Source organism: Lycium barbarum, chromosome 2 (genome assembly GCF_019175385.1).
Source record: "Lycium barbarum isolate Lr01 chromosome 2, ASM1917538v2, whole genome shotgun sequence".
Lineage (NCBI taxonomy): Eukaryota > Viridiplantae > Streptophyta > Magnoliopsida > Solanales > Solanaceae > Lycium > Lycium barbarum.
Window position 1 is genome coordinate 142,600,099 of NC_083338.1, and position 11,458 is coordinate 142,611,556.

At 33.2% G+C, this 11,458-nt stretch overlaps 2 long non-coding RNA genes across 7 annotated transcripts in view; one reads left to right on the forward strand and one right to left on the reverse strand.

Moving 5' to 3' along the window:
* The window catches only part of LOC132627715 (uncharacterized), a 7,582-nt gene extending 2,011 nt beyond the window's left edge, over positions 1 to 5,571 (forward strand). Inside the window, exon 2 of the long non-coding RNA XR_009577962.1 lies at positions 5,178 to 5,571. This is a non-coding gene — a long non-coding RNA (uncharacterized LOC132627715). The remainder of the gene's footprint in view (positions 1 to 5,177) is intronic.
* On the reverse strand, positions 3,894 to 10,056 carry LOC132627713 (uncharacterized). 6 transcript variants are annotated; one of them, XR_009577958.1, is made up of 6 exons: positions 9,584 to 10,056; positions 7,572 to 7,741; positions 7,028 to 7,073; positions 6,142 to 6,882; positions 5,874 to 6,055; positions 3,894 to 4,355 (listed from the first exon to the last, which is right to left on the reverse strand). It is a non-coding gene; the product is annotated as an uncharacterized LOC132627713 (long non-coding RNA). The 6 variants fall into 6 exon arrangements; XR_009577957.1 differs by having other exon boundaries at positions 9,887 to 10,055; XR_009577959.1 differs by lacking the exon at positions 9,584 to 10,056 and adding an exon at positions 7,209 to 7,472 and having other exon boundaries at positions 7,572 to 9,575.
* Between the last annotated feature and the right edge of the window lie 1,402 nt (positions 10,057 to 11,458).

The following is an 11,458-nucleotide window of genomic DNA, read 5'->3' on the forward strand; positions in this document are numbered from 1 at the left end:
TCTCGCTAATGTAACGCATATTTAGAGGCGAAGGGAGTAGTATCCTTCACAGGACTTTTAATGTGAAATTAACTCATCCTTTGGTGTGGATGTGAACACACCTTTAGGGGGATTAATAATTAGTTACAATTACGACTTATGAATATAATGAACCGAATGAAGCGGATGTAAATATTCCGTTCGATCCTTTTTACTCATTGCTTTATAGAAAAATATACATTAGGTTCAAACTATTTGTCATAACTTCTCAAGTTTTACAAGAGGGTCAAAACGTTCACCAAATTATACCGGGCCAAAGAATGAAAAAATATGCTTTCACAAGTTATGTCAAACGAGTCATAACTCTGGTACAATCTTCATCCTGCATATCTTGTTAAATTGTTCACAAGTCTTGCCGGATTGACAAATTGCTATGTTTACAAGTTATTGTGGCGGCTAGCACTTTAATACACTCTTTATTCTATCTATTATGTTGAATTGTTCACAATTCTTGTCAAAACTAAAAAATCTTGTGTCCGTTGTTTAATTGTTCACGTCGGATTGGCAAGACTTGAAACTATCTTCATTCGACCTATTTTGTTAAATAGTAGTTCACAAGTTTTGTCGAGTTTGCAAAATTTGCATGTGTTGTTCAATTGTTCGCAAATTTTACAGGGCGGTTGGACTCCTAAGACTCAGTACTATTGTCATTCTACCTATCTTGTTAAATTGTTCATGAGTTATGCCAGACTAGTAAACAAACTTGTCTCTAGTTCAATTGTTGATATATCTAACTAAATTTGTTTTTACTCAATATATTATATATTAATACATCTTCGAGTTTCAAGATTTCAAAATAATGCTCACACGCTAACATAAACGATACAAAGTCTTGCTCCTTTTGCACATAAAAAGAGTCGATATTATTTTCTAACTAGATAATATGATTAGACTTGCTTGAGTAGACAAGTCTGTAAAATTATAACGGGAGGCGAAGGAGAAGGAGTTCTGCTGGATTTATATTTGCACAAATTCTTTAAACGAAAATAAAAAATTAAATACTTGCCATTAAAAGGATTGAAAATTTTGAGAAATGGATCAACTATCTCCAAATGTGTAGGCTTTGATTTAAGCCCATTAAAACATGAATCACTGCACTGACACAACATTACGCGTAACTTAAGAGAGAACTAATCACAAAGTCCCATTTCCTTTAGATCAGAATTTCGAATTGAATTAGCCTAATGATTGACCGTCCCATCTTCTTTCCTTTACTTTCTTACATTTCTTACACTTCTCTGAATTTTAGACTTTTTCACAAATCCTAAATCCATGATGACAAAAGAAAAAAGAAACAAAATCAAAGCAAAAAAAGAAAAAAAGAGTAAAAAAAACCTCAAGCATAAAGATACCCTACGGCATAAGCATACATAGAGACTGATTTATTGTGTGGATTCATTTTCATCACATAGGAAAAAATGATGTTCTCACTTAGTGAGCAGTACCCCTTTTGGGATTTGACCAATCCGGATTTGTATCTGAAAGTTTCACTTTAGGAGTAAACTGCTTCCTATCAAAGGCGGTTTTATTCTCGGTATTCAAACCCGAAACCTCTGGTTAAGGATGGAGGGGTATTTATCATTCCACCACAACCATTGCCGGTAACATAATATTTATTTGAATCTAACTTAAAATTAAACTCATTTCTCCATTATTAACATATGTTACGAGTATTTTATGTGACGGCTAGGTTCTTCTACAACAATAGAAGTAAACTCCATTACAAGAAACATTATACCAAAAAAAAAAAAAAAAAAGGTTCTTCTACAATTCTAGTGCCTAAAATGGAAGTAGAGAAAAGAAAACGATATGAACGATTAAAATTTAGAGATGAATTATTTTCACAATCACAAAGGAGAAATGGTTATTTGGCCCTTACAATTTTTTTTTTTTAATTGTATGATCTTTTTACAAGAAATTTTCATTTTTTACTCACAAAAGATCTGAGAAAAACACATAAGAGATATGATAAAGTCATTTTCTTCTATTCAAATTGTAAGAGACCAAAAAATCTTATTTCCTTTCACAAAAATTGCGTAACTGAAAAGAATCAAGAAAACTCAAAGGCTTCTTTGTATTGATGCATATTAGAGACTAGATGGGCATGGCCCGTGCTCACAATCAACAGTTGCTGTTTATGTAGCAATTGATGATCAGGGGATAAATCAATATTTATCAACTGATGCAACACCTTATTCAAAAGAAATGCCTATCAAACGTATTTGGTTGGTCACTTCTTGTGGGTCTCTTTATTTCTCTCCGTACTGTCAGTAATATAGTTTAGGTATTTAAAAGAATTCTCAACTTAGTTTAGGTGTTTAAAAGAATTCTCAACTTGTTCGCGTAGTTGGTTAGACTCTTAACTCTTAAGATGGTTGATGTATACATGCATTTCTGTAAATTACATTTGTGAATACGTTTCGATCTATTGAAAAGAAAGAGGAGAAAACATATATCAAAAACATCAAAAACAAAGTAAGAAGCAAACTTCTTTCCTCAAGTGTAGAAACAGGCACTGACCATAGTAAAAAGTTCATATCACCTTGCAGACATATCATAAAACACCCTTGGTGCATAGTCCATTTCAAAATTGTATGACATTTTTAATGGCTAAGATAAGTACATTGTTTAGCAAAACTACAGAAAGATAAGCACATTGTTTAGCATATAACATCTTCAAGTACATCTTCAATTTGCTAATCTTAGTAGCCAACCTTTGCTATTGCAAAAACGACATAGCAGGGAGGTATTTTGAAGTACCTAGAAAAAAAGATAAAACACCAATCATTGCTTAAGGAAGTTGAAATTTAGAGGAATGCATAAATAGAGATCACAGAGAGAGAACTTCAAATATACATCTTTCATATTTCATAAATCAAATAACAAATCTAATTTTGTTATTGAGTTTAGATAACACAAAGCATGACCTTATCTTTCTTATTTACCTTTGTTGTTACACTGAAATCAAGCTATGGAAACTTGTCCGTTTTAAGATCTTGTGATACTTTTTTTTAGTTATGTTTTAACTACTATATCTCATAAAAAACTGTAGACAAATCAAGATGAAGTGAAAATTTGATAACCGATAACCGTTTAAATCAACGGTAGATTCCAAAACAGAAAACAGAGAGAAAGAGAACTAAAAATAGCAAAAAATGAAATTCCAATTAAAAAATAAATGAAACATCATGACCAACTATATGTAAATTAATAACACCAAGAAAAAATTCATAAAAAGATATCACTCTTGGAGTTTACGATACACATGGGGAAGTCAATTGTCAAATTCAAAATCTAATGAAAATGAATCTGTGTCATCAATAACCGCCATTGTAACAAAAACAAATAAATACATATCATAAGCAAATATATATATATATATATATATATATATATATACACACACACGTGATAGAAAAGCAAGCATTAACACATTAAAAAAAATGAAAAAGAAAAAAAAACAAATTAGAGAGATCCAGGCGAGTAACTAAATAAAAAGCTAACTTTTTGGGGGTGCTAATCAGTTGAAGTTCTCAAATGATTTCCGAAGAGATCATACTTGTATGTTGTAAGAATAACGTAACGTTCTCATATATTTAAATTAACACGGATAAGAACACATAAGTATATCAGTCAAATACAGAACAAACCAAAGCTATCTGCTTTTTCACAATGTCATAAATTAAATTCAAACTTCTTTTTGGATATTCAAAGACATGAAAACCTCACATTTGCACCATAAAAGATCACCAAAAATAAAACCTCAAACACAAAAAGAAAAATGAAACTACAACACAATATAGTCACAAATTCGCACATGCATTTATTTAAGCAGCTAAAAGAAGAAGCAAAAGTACAAAACAATATGATCTAACATCAATTAGCCGATGAACAAAGTGAAAGTAACACCATAATTCTGGTTGTTACGGAAGTTCAACTTGATAGGAGAAAAATACAAACAAGAACATATCCTTATCTAGACATCAAAAGATGATACACAAACTTAGTCAATCAACAACTATATCTCAGTTCCAAATCAGTTGGGAACTGTTGAAGAATTAAAGAAATTAGCTTATTGTCATTGGTTGTAGTGCAATTATTTTTTCCCGGCTGCTTCTCTAATCCCTGTTGTGCCAGAACATTCAAAGATTAGAAGGAGAAGTAGGTACTGCAAAAGCTGGTATAATATATTGCATTCCTATCCCACCATCGAACATCCACAAGCAAATTCCTACTTATACTGTTATTCAAAAATTGAGTTAATCTATCCTTCCGGTAATTCGCATGACTTGGTTCAAATGAAGTTGAAATTCAGCCTGCTAAACCAAAAAGAAAAAAAAAAACATGGATTACGTCCTTGTGGAAGCAAATAGACAGATGATTACGAAATTAGCATTTTCCCCCTCTTAACTGTCTATAAATATCAAATTCACAAATAACAACTACAATTCTCACAGAACTACGTAGACGCATTTCTTCAAACCTACATCGTATCAGGCTCAAGTCCTTAAATGTTGCTCAGCATTAAACTTTTCCCCATTGGACTTAGGATGACCATTTACATGAATGTAATGGCATAAATTTAATATTCTTGAGATATAAAATTCATAGTAACCCGGAGGCAGAATTACTGCTAATGTCCACAATTTTTGTAGTCATGCTCACCATACCAGTCAATGCTGGGCATTGTGGGTGATCCTTGTTACCTGTGCAGGATTACCAATTTATTGTTCTATGTAACTGTCATATAACAGAAACCATGTGCATGCGCACATTGTGCACCAAGAAAACATGGGGAAAACAAAGGATCAACATGAAATATCGAAGATGACGCAAACTATATCAACACACTAAAAACAGAGGAAAAGTAACTCTTAACTTAAAAAGAGAATAAAGGTTTAAAAATCAGTAACCTCAAACTGAAGTCTATTCCACAACATTGGCCAAAATAAAATATGGGTTCATCCCATCTAGTGAAAAGGACTGGGTTAAGCATCCATCTAGTTGTTTCTTTAACGTTTCAAAGTTCCTAATGTTTCAGCTTTTTGTTATGCTGCATTTAGTTCTAGCTTCTTTTGAATTTGTTGCATTTTAAGTCATTTGTTTAAGTTTTCTTAGTGAACTAGTTTCTGTTTCAGATTAGATAGCACTCTCCCGAGGAGGAAATAGCACTTGGACCTGCTTGTTGGCTTTGGGATTATCTAAGAAGAAGTGGTGCATCTAGTTTTCTGCTTCCACTTTCTGGTGGTGCCGATAGTTCCTCTGTTGTTGCTATAGTTGGTTCAATATGTCAGCTTGTTGTAAAAGGTTTATTAAACTCCCTGCCCTTCTAAACAACTATATTGTTGTGTTCTAGCTGTTTTCCTACACATCACGTGTGACACATGTATGTAATATGTACATGAAGAATTCAAAAAACATTTTAAAACCCACATCAAAGCTTGTACATTTAGAGTTTTAACTTGTAATTAAGGGGTTAGGATTTTTTGTACTCCACAAGAGGATGTGAAATGAAAGGTGATAAAAATTCAATCTTTTGAGCCCCTTCTCTTTTTCCCTTTATTATATAAGAGAACAACAACAATAAGTCATTAATTCTAAACTAATCAGATTTCCCTTATGAATTCTCAATACATTCTTCAAACAATTAAAAATGTAACCGACGAGCACATGAAAGATTTAAAGAATTATTGAGTGTATGTTGGATTTTTTTGTAGAAGAAGCCTCAAAGTAAGAGAGTCGCAGCAGGGAAAGTTGGTGTTCTAACAGAAGCAAAGCTATTAGAAAGGATTACGTCACAACAAAATTTAACAGAAGGCTACATATCTACTTACGTGTGAATGTGCAATGTTGAGGCTGTCAAAAAATGTTGAATAACCTGCATATCATCTTCGTTACTTCATCCTCTTTACTTCCCAATGATCAGTCCTCCCCACCGAGCAAAGCTGTACAAACTTGATTCCAAAAATATCTCTTTTGTAGTAAGAAAAATTCACAAAAATAAGGACAACAGTTCCTGCAATTAAACGGCATAAAGACCGTTAAAAGGAAAATTTTCAAAATTCTGATTAAATTGAACTGTAAGTATTTGAGTAGACTGACCTTTTACAGCTTTTTTGCTGGTGTGGGTGGTTGATCTTTAAGCATTGTGCTTGAAGAGTCAGATGCAATAACTGCTTCCTCCATGTCCACCGCACTTGTGCTCAGAGGCTTCATTTTTTGGTGTTCCTTTGATTAATGCTAGGTGGAAAGACAGGTTCCCTTTCTACGTAGGACAAAATTGATATAGTTGTTTGTGTGTCGTTTCAGCTTCTCCGGGATGACTTTTTTAATTGAATTAGGAACAGTTTGTCCGACAACATCTTATGAACATGGTCAATCGGCAGGAGTTGATTTTGCAAGTGAAGAGTCAGAAATGATTTAGTTGTGGCTGATTTTTGCAGAAATAGCAAATCAAAAACATATACTCCCTCCGTTTCAATTTATGTGAACCCATTTGACTGGGCATGACATTTAAGAAAGAGTGATGACTTTTGAAACTTGTGGTTCAAAATAAGTCTTGAATATTTGTGTGGTTGTAAATCATTTCATAAAGTGAATTTGTTTTCAAACTAGGAAAGAGGTCATTCATTTTGGCACGAACTAAAAAGGAAATAGGTTCACATAAATTGAAACAAAGGGAGTATGAAGTATGGTACTACATATAAATAAGGGTCAACCTTGACCAAAGTTGTTTCAAATATATGTTCTGCTGTCATGGAAAGCATCTTCTCAGCTATATCTCCAGAAATTACTGCCGTAATCGACCCATTGCCATCAATGAGATCAATTTGGAAGGTACACCTGCAACCATATTGAGTTTAATATTTGTACACATATGCTATATTTTGTCGAAATGAAATTTAGATGTATGGTGAAAACTTAATACCGAAGCACTAATGTTGTTTGTCGATTAGGGCATATAATTTGAAATGAATGGTGTACTTACTGATTGTCAACAACAATAATCTCTTGGCACTTGTTTTGATTGCGACCTGCATATTTTGGAAGGCCACAACATAAGACGACTCCTAGTATATCTGCTAGTAAGATATAAGGTAATATAATGAGTGCGTACATCTATAAGCATATATAATTTAGCATGCTAGTAATTGGTAGGAGTGGTATACCAATTTCTATAGAAGAATGAGGAGTCATATGAGTAATGCGATCAAAAGTTGTGATATTCAGCTTAGTTGATGGTGGGAGTGGTTTCTCATGCATCAGTTGGCTTGATATGTTCAATTATAGTTTCTTTATCGAGTACCCAATAAAACTTGTGTATTGGTTTGCCATATAAAGTGGGCAAAACTCGAACTCTTGCGGCGAAAATCAGATATGTCTGCATAATGCCTAATATCATCACCGTACACAACGGCCCTAATTTGTTGCTCCTGTAGAGTTCAGTATGTGTCTCAAATGCACGCAAAAATGCACGCAAATTATACTCCCATATAAAGCAAATTAAATGATAATGCTATAGATAAAATTACCTCTTCATCTTCCAAAATTAAATTTTGGAATCTGATTTTCTTCTCAGGAGTCGGGACTTTCTCGCTCACGGCTCATGTCAACGATTTGGACTTTGGAAGTCCAATCTGGCGTGTCGGTTGTTATTTGATCGATGTTTAATCTTGGTGCTATGTGTCTGCCAACTGTATAACTTTATTTACAATAGTACTGTCAGGTATATAAGCCACAAATTGCAAGGAATCAATTTATTCAAGATGCGTGTATGTTTTAGTGAAAGGGATGATCTACTAAGTTAAAAACAAGTCTATCCATTCATGCATCTCAAAAGATACACAATCCCAAACCATCAATTGGCGCAAAAAAGGAAGACATCTAATGTTAACACAACTCAAACAACTTGCTCAAAAAAATTTAAAAAAATAAAAAAATAAAAGAAGGATGCTCAAGAAGATGTAACATTCTACTTGTACAGTACATATTTGCTTTTCAGTACCTTGGGCAGACACAAGAAATAGTCAGGGCAAGTTCCTGTTAAGTGTATCAACTTCACTATTTGCGTTTCGTTAACAAAAAAAAAAAAACTTTATCTTAATACTTTGCATGATATGATTGATAATATTGTCAAAATGGAGCATCATGAGTTGCTAAATTATACATAAATGACTCGAAGAATCTACTTGTAGATACATCATAGCATGAAGTAGCATTAGATAGTTCTATCTAAGATATTTCAACATAAAACTATTTGTGGCAACATATAGGTTTGAAGAAGGATCAAAAAGAGAGAACCAAGTGATATAGGATAAGGAACACATTAAATAATGTAGAAAGAGAAGGTTTTTTTATCGGTAAAATGTAATTTTATAAATATAAGTGCCAAATAGATGTCGGGGCGCTACAAACAAAAGTAGGTGACCTCTATAGTTGTCGTACCAAAATACCATCTTTCTGCCATCACCTAAAACAAAGCATGTGTTGGTTAAAAAATTCCAACATTCCTCTTATATCCAGGTTCATCCAAAGAAGAGGAAGCAATCAAGTGAATGGCAATGATTGATTTATTAAGCACCTAAAAATGAATGTTAACTTTCAATTACATCATGTAAGTTCCTGTTATGTACTTAAAGGAGCTATTGACTAAATGGAAGTTTTATCAAGTTCTTTTCAAGAAAGACCTGAATGAACAACTAAAGGATGTTTCATATTTGTTTTCAAACAGAAATACAATTGTAGGTGTAGCTAAGGAGATCGGCTATCTGGATCCGCCTCTGCTTCCCACCCTGCTCAGCACTCTCCAATGGACCTTTTTACTTTTGCTTTCTTCTCCAAACTTATGCCTCAACTTTTCAAGGCAAACTCTCTACATACCTCTCCCCCACACAAACATTACAAGTTCTTAAAATCTAATTGTAAAATCCTAAATTATTTTAAGGAAATGAGTACAAAGTATCATCTCTCTGAAACTCCACATGTTCATAATCTTTACATCTATTCTTTTGTATTTTTATTTCGTCATGCCAATCCAGAATGGAGGTACTTGCACCTAAATTGCTCAATGTTACTGAAGCACTTTCTCGCAAATAATTTCATTATCTCCCTTCTAAGGGTATGTTCTCGCGTTCTTCGAAAAATCAATTTCTCTTCCTATACTCAATAGTTTCATGTCACTTTTAATAGCACAACAATGCCCAATGATAGAACGTAAAAGGTCAAGCTTTCTCCGATTCTTTCAGACCATCGTATTCTCACAGTAAAAGAGTATCATTATGTCTAATAATTAAGAGATGACTTTCACCTTTAAAAATTGACCCAATAAAATGAGAATAATGCAGATTTAGATATAGGTAATGTTTTCCTAATGAAAATTTTATCGAGCACTTTATGGGCATCACTGATAGTACAAACATTTTAGAAAGAGAAATGTAAGAAAATTAATAAAAAGCCAGATATTGCATGCAAGAAAATCCCCAAACGTGATAAACAAAGAAAAATGAAAAAAAAAAAAAAAAAAAAAAAAAAAAAAAAACAATACCCGACATGTCGATGTTAAATCAAAGTAATACTTGGTATTTAGAACCAACAGTCGTAGCAACCTGGGTGGGAAACTAAACAGAGACAACATCTTTATTGGATAACATACAAAAGGTGCCATCTCTAACAATAAAAAATAAAAAATAAAAAAAAGGTGCTATCTCTAACAATAAAAAAAAAAAAAGTGCTATTCATAATCTTTCTGAAACTCTCCAAGTTCATAATCTTTCCATTGCAAGAAGGAACCAAACTAAACAGACACAAAATCAATTGACTAAATATTAAAAAAAGGTGCTATCTCTACCAATTTAAACAAAAAGGTGCTATCTTGCAAAATTGAGTACTTGACCCTTTATCTTGAACACGCTTTTGGGTTAGAACTATATTAGGAAGAAAGAGATGAGGAAGCAGGAAGAGTTCAACGGAAGGGAGTAGAAGCTCTGAGTGGAAAAATAAAGGAATGAAAGATGTAAGAGCCCGTTTGGATTGACTTATAAGTCGCTTACAGCTTATAAGTTATTTTTAGTTTTTTTTTAGTGTTGGCTGGCCAGCTTAAAGTTATTTTGTGCTTAAAATAAGCTTAAAAAAATAATTGGGTCCATATAACTTAACTTATCTAAAGCAGCTTATAAGTTAAAAAAAATAAGTTAGACTATCCCAATTTATTTATTTTTTAGCTTATAAGCTGCAAACAGCTTATAGGCATAAGTCCATCCAAACAGGCTCTAAATACAATACAAAATTGTCCTTGAAAATTTTATATTTACCGACATACCCTGTTCATCCGGTTGGTCCTCCAACTCCCATTTCTAAATAGTAGAGAAGAGATAATATATATCTTCTCAACCAAAAGAAAAAGACTAAGGGGTCGTTTCGATACAAGGGATAGGATGGGCTGAATTATTAATTCAATCGGATTGAAATTAATCTTATGTTTGATTGGTGGGATAACTTTTTTTTATATCTCATCCAATCTCATGTAGATGGGATAAAAAGGTAGGATAAGATGGGATTAGTAATCCCACATAAAGGGTGGGATTAGTAATCCCATCTACATGAGATAACTTATCCTCCTACCAAACGACCCCTAAAAGATATTCCAACTGCATAGACCAACCGGACAGTTTCCCTTTTTTTGCACTGATTGCTCTTCAAAGGCGTTGGTCTTTAATTTTTTTCCCCTTCAAATTGCTTGTTTTTATTTTTTACACTTCGCCTAAAAAGCGATCAAAAATATTTCAAGGTTTTGAGTTAAAATTCCCTCTCAGAAAAAGGAAAAAAAAAGAAAAAAAACACTTTCGCAAGGCAAGACTTCGCGAAAGTTCTACCTTAAAAGTCCGCCTTAAAATTATGTCTTGTAAGGCAGAATTTTGCCTTATAAGGTATAACTATTATGCCTTATAAGGCAGAATTTTAAGGCAAACTCTGCCTTAAGGCAGACTTTTAAAGCAAAAGTGTTTTTTTTTTTACTCTGCTGGAATTCTACAGAAGTTGGGCCTTAACGCCTAACTTTTGCTCGAATAGGTCTAATTTTGCTACGAAATTGACTGAGCCGGATTCGAACCCAGAACCTCTGAGTATTTTAAGTGAAGGACAAATTTAAGACCAGCAATTTGAGGGGCAGAAATTAAAGACTACCCCTGAATAAGTGTAATCGTGCAAATTGCCCGACAGTTTATCCTACAAGCCCATAGATTTATAGTTGTAAGTTTTTTTTTTTTTTTTGCGCGGATTATCCTTCATTTGGGGTGCTCTTTAATTTTTGTCCTTCAAATTGGTGGTCTTTAAGTTTGTCCCTCAAATTTGTGGTCTTTAATTTTTGGCAAAACTATCCAGGCAAATTCTGTCTTGCAAAATTTTGCCTTTTTTATCCCTC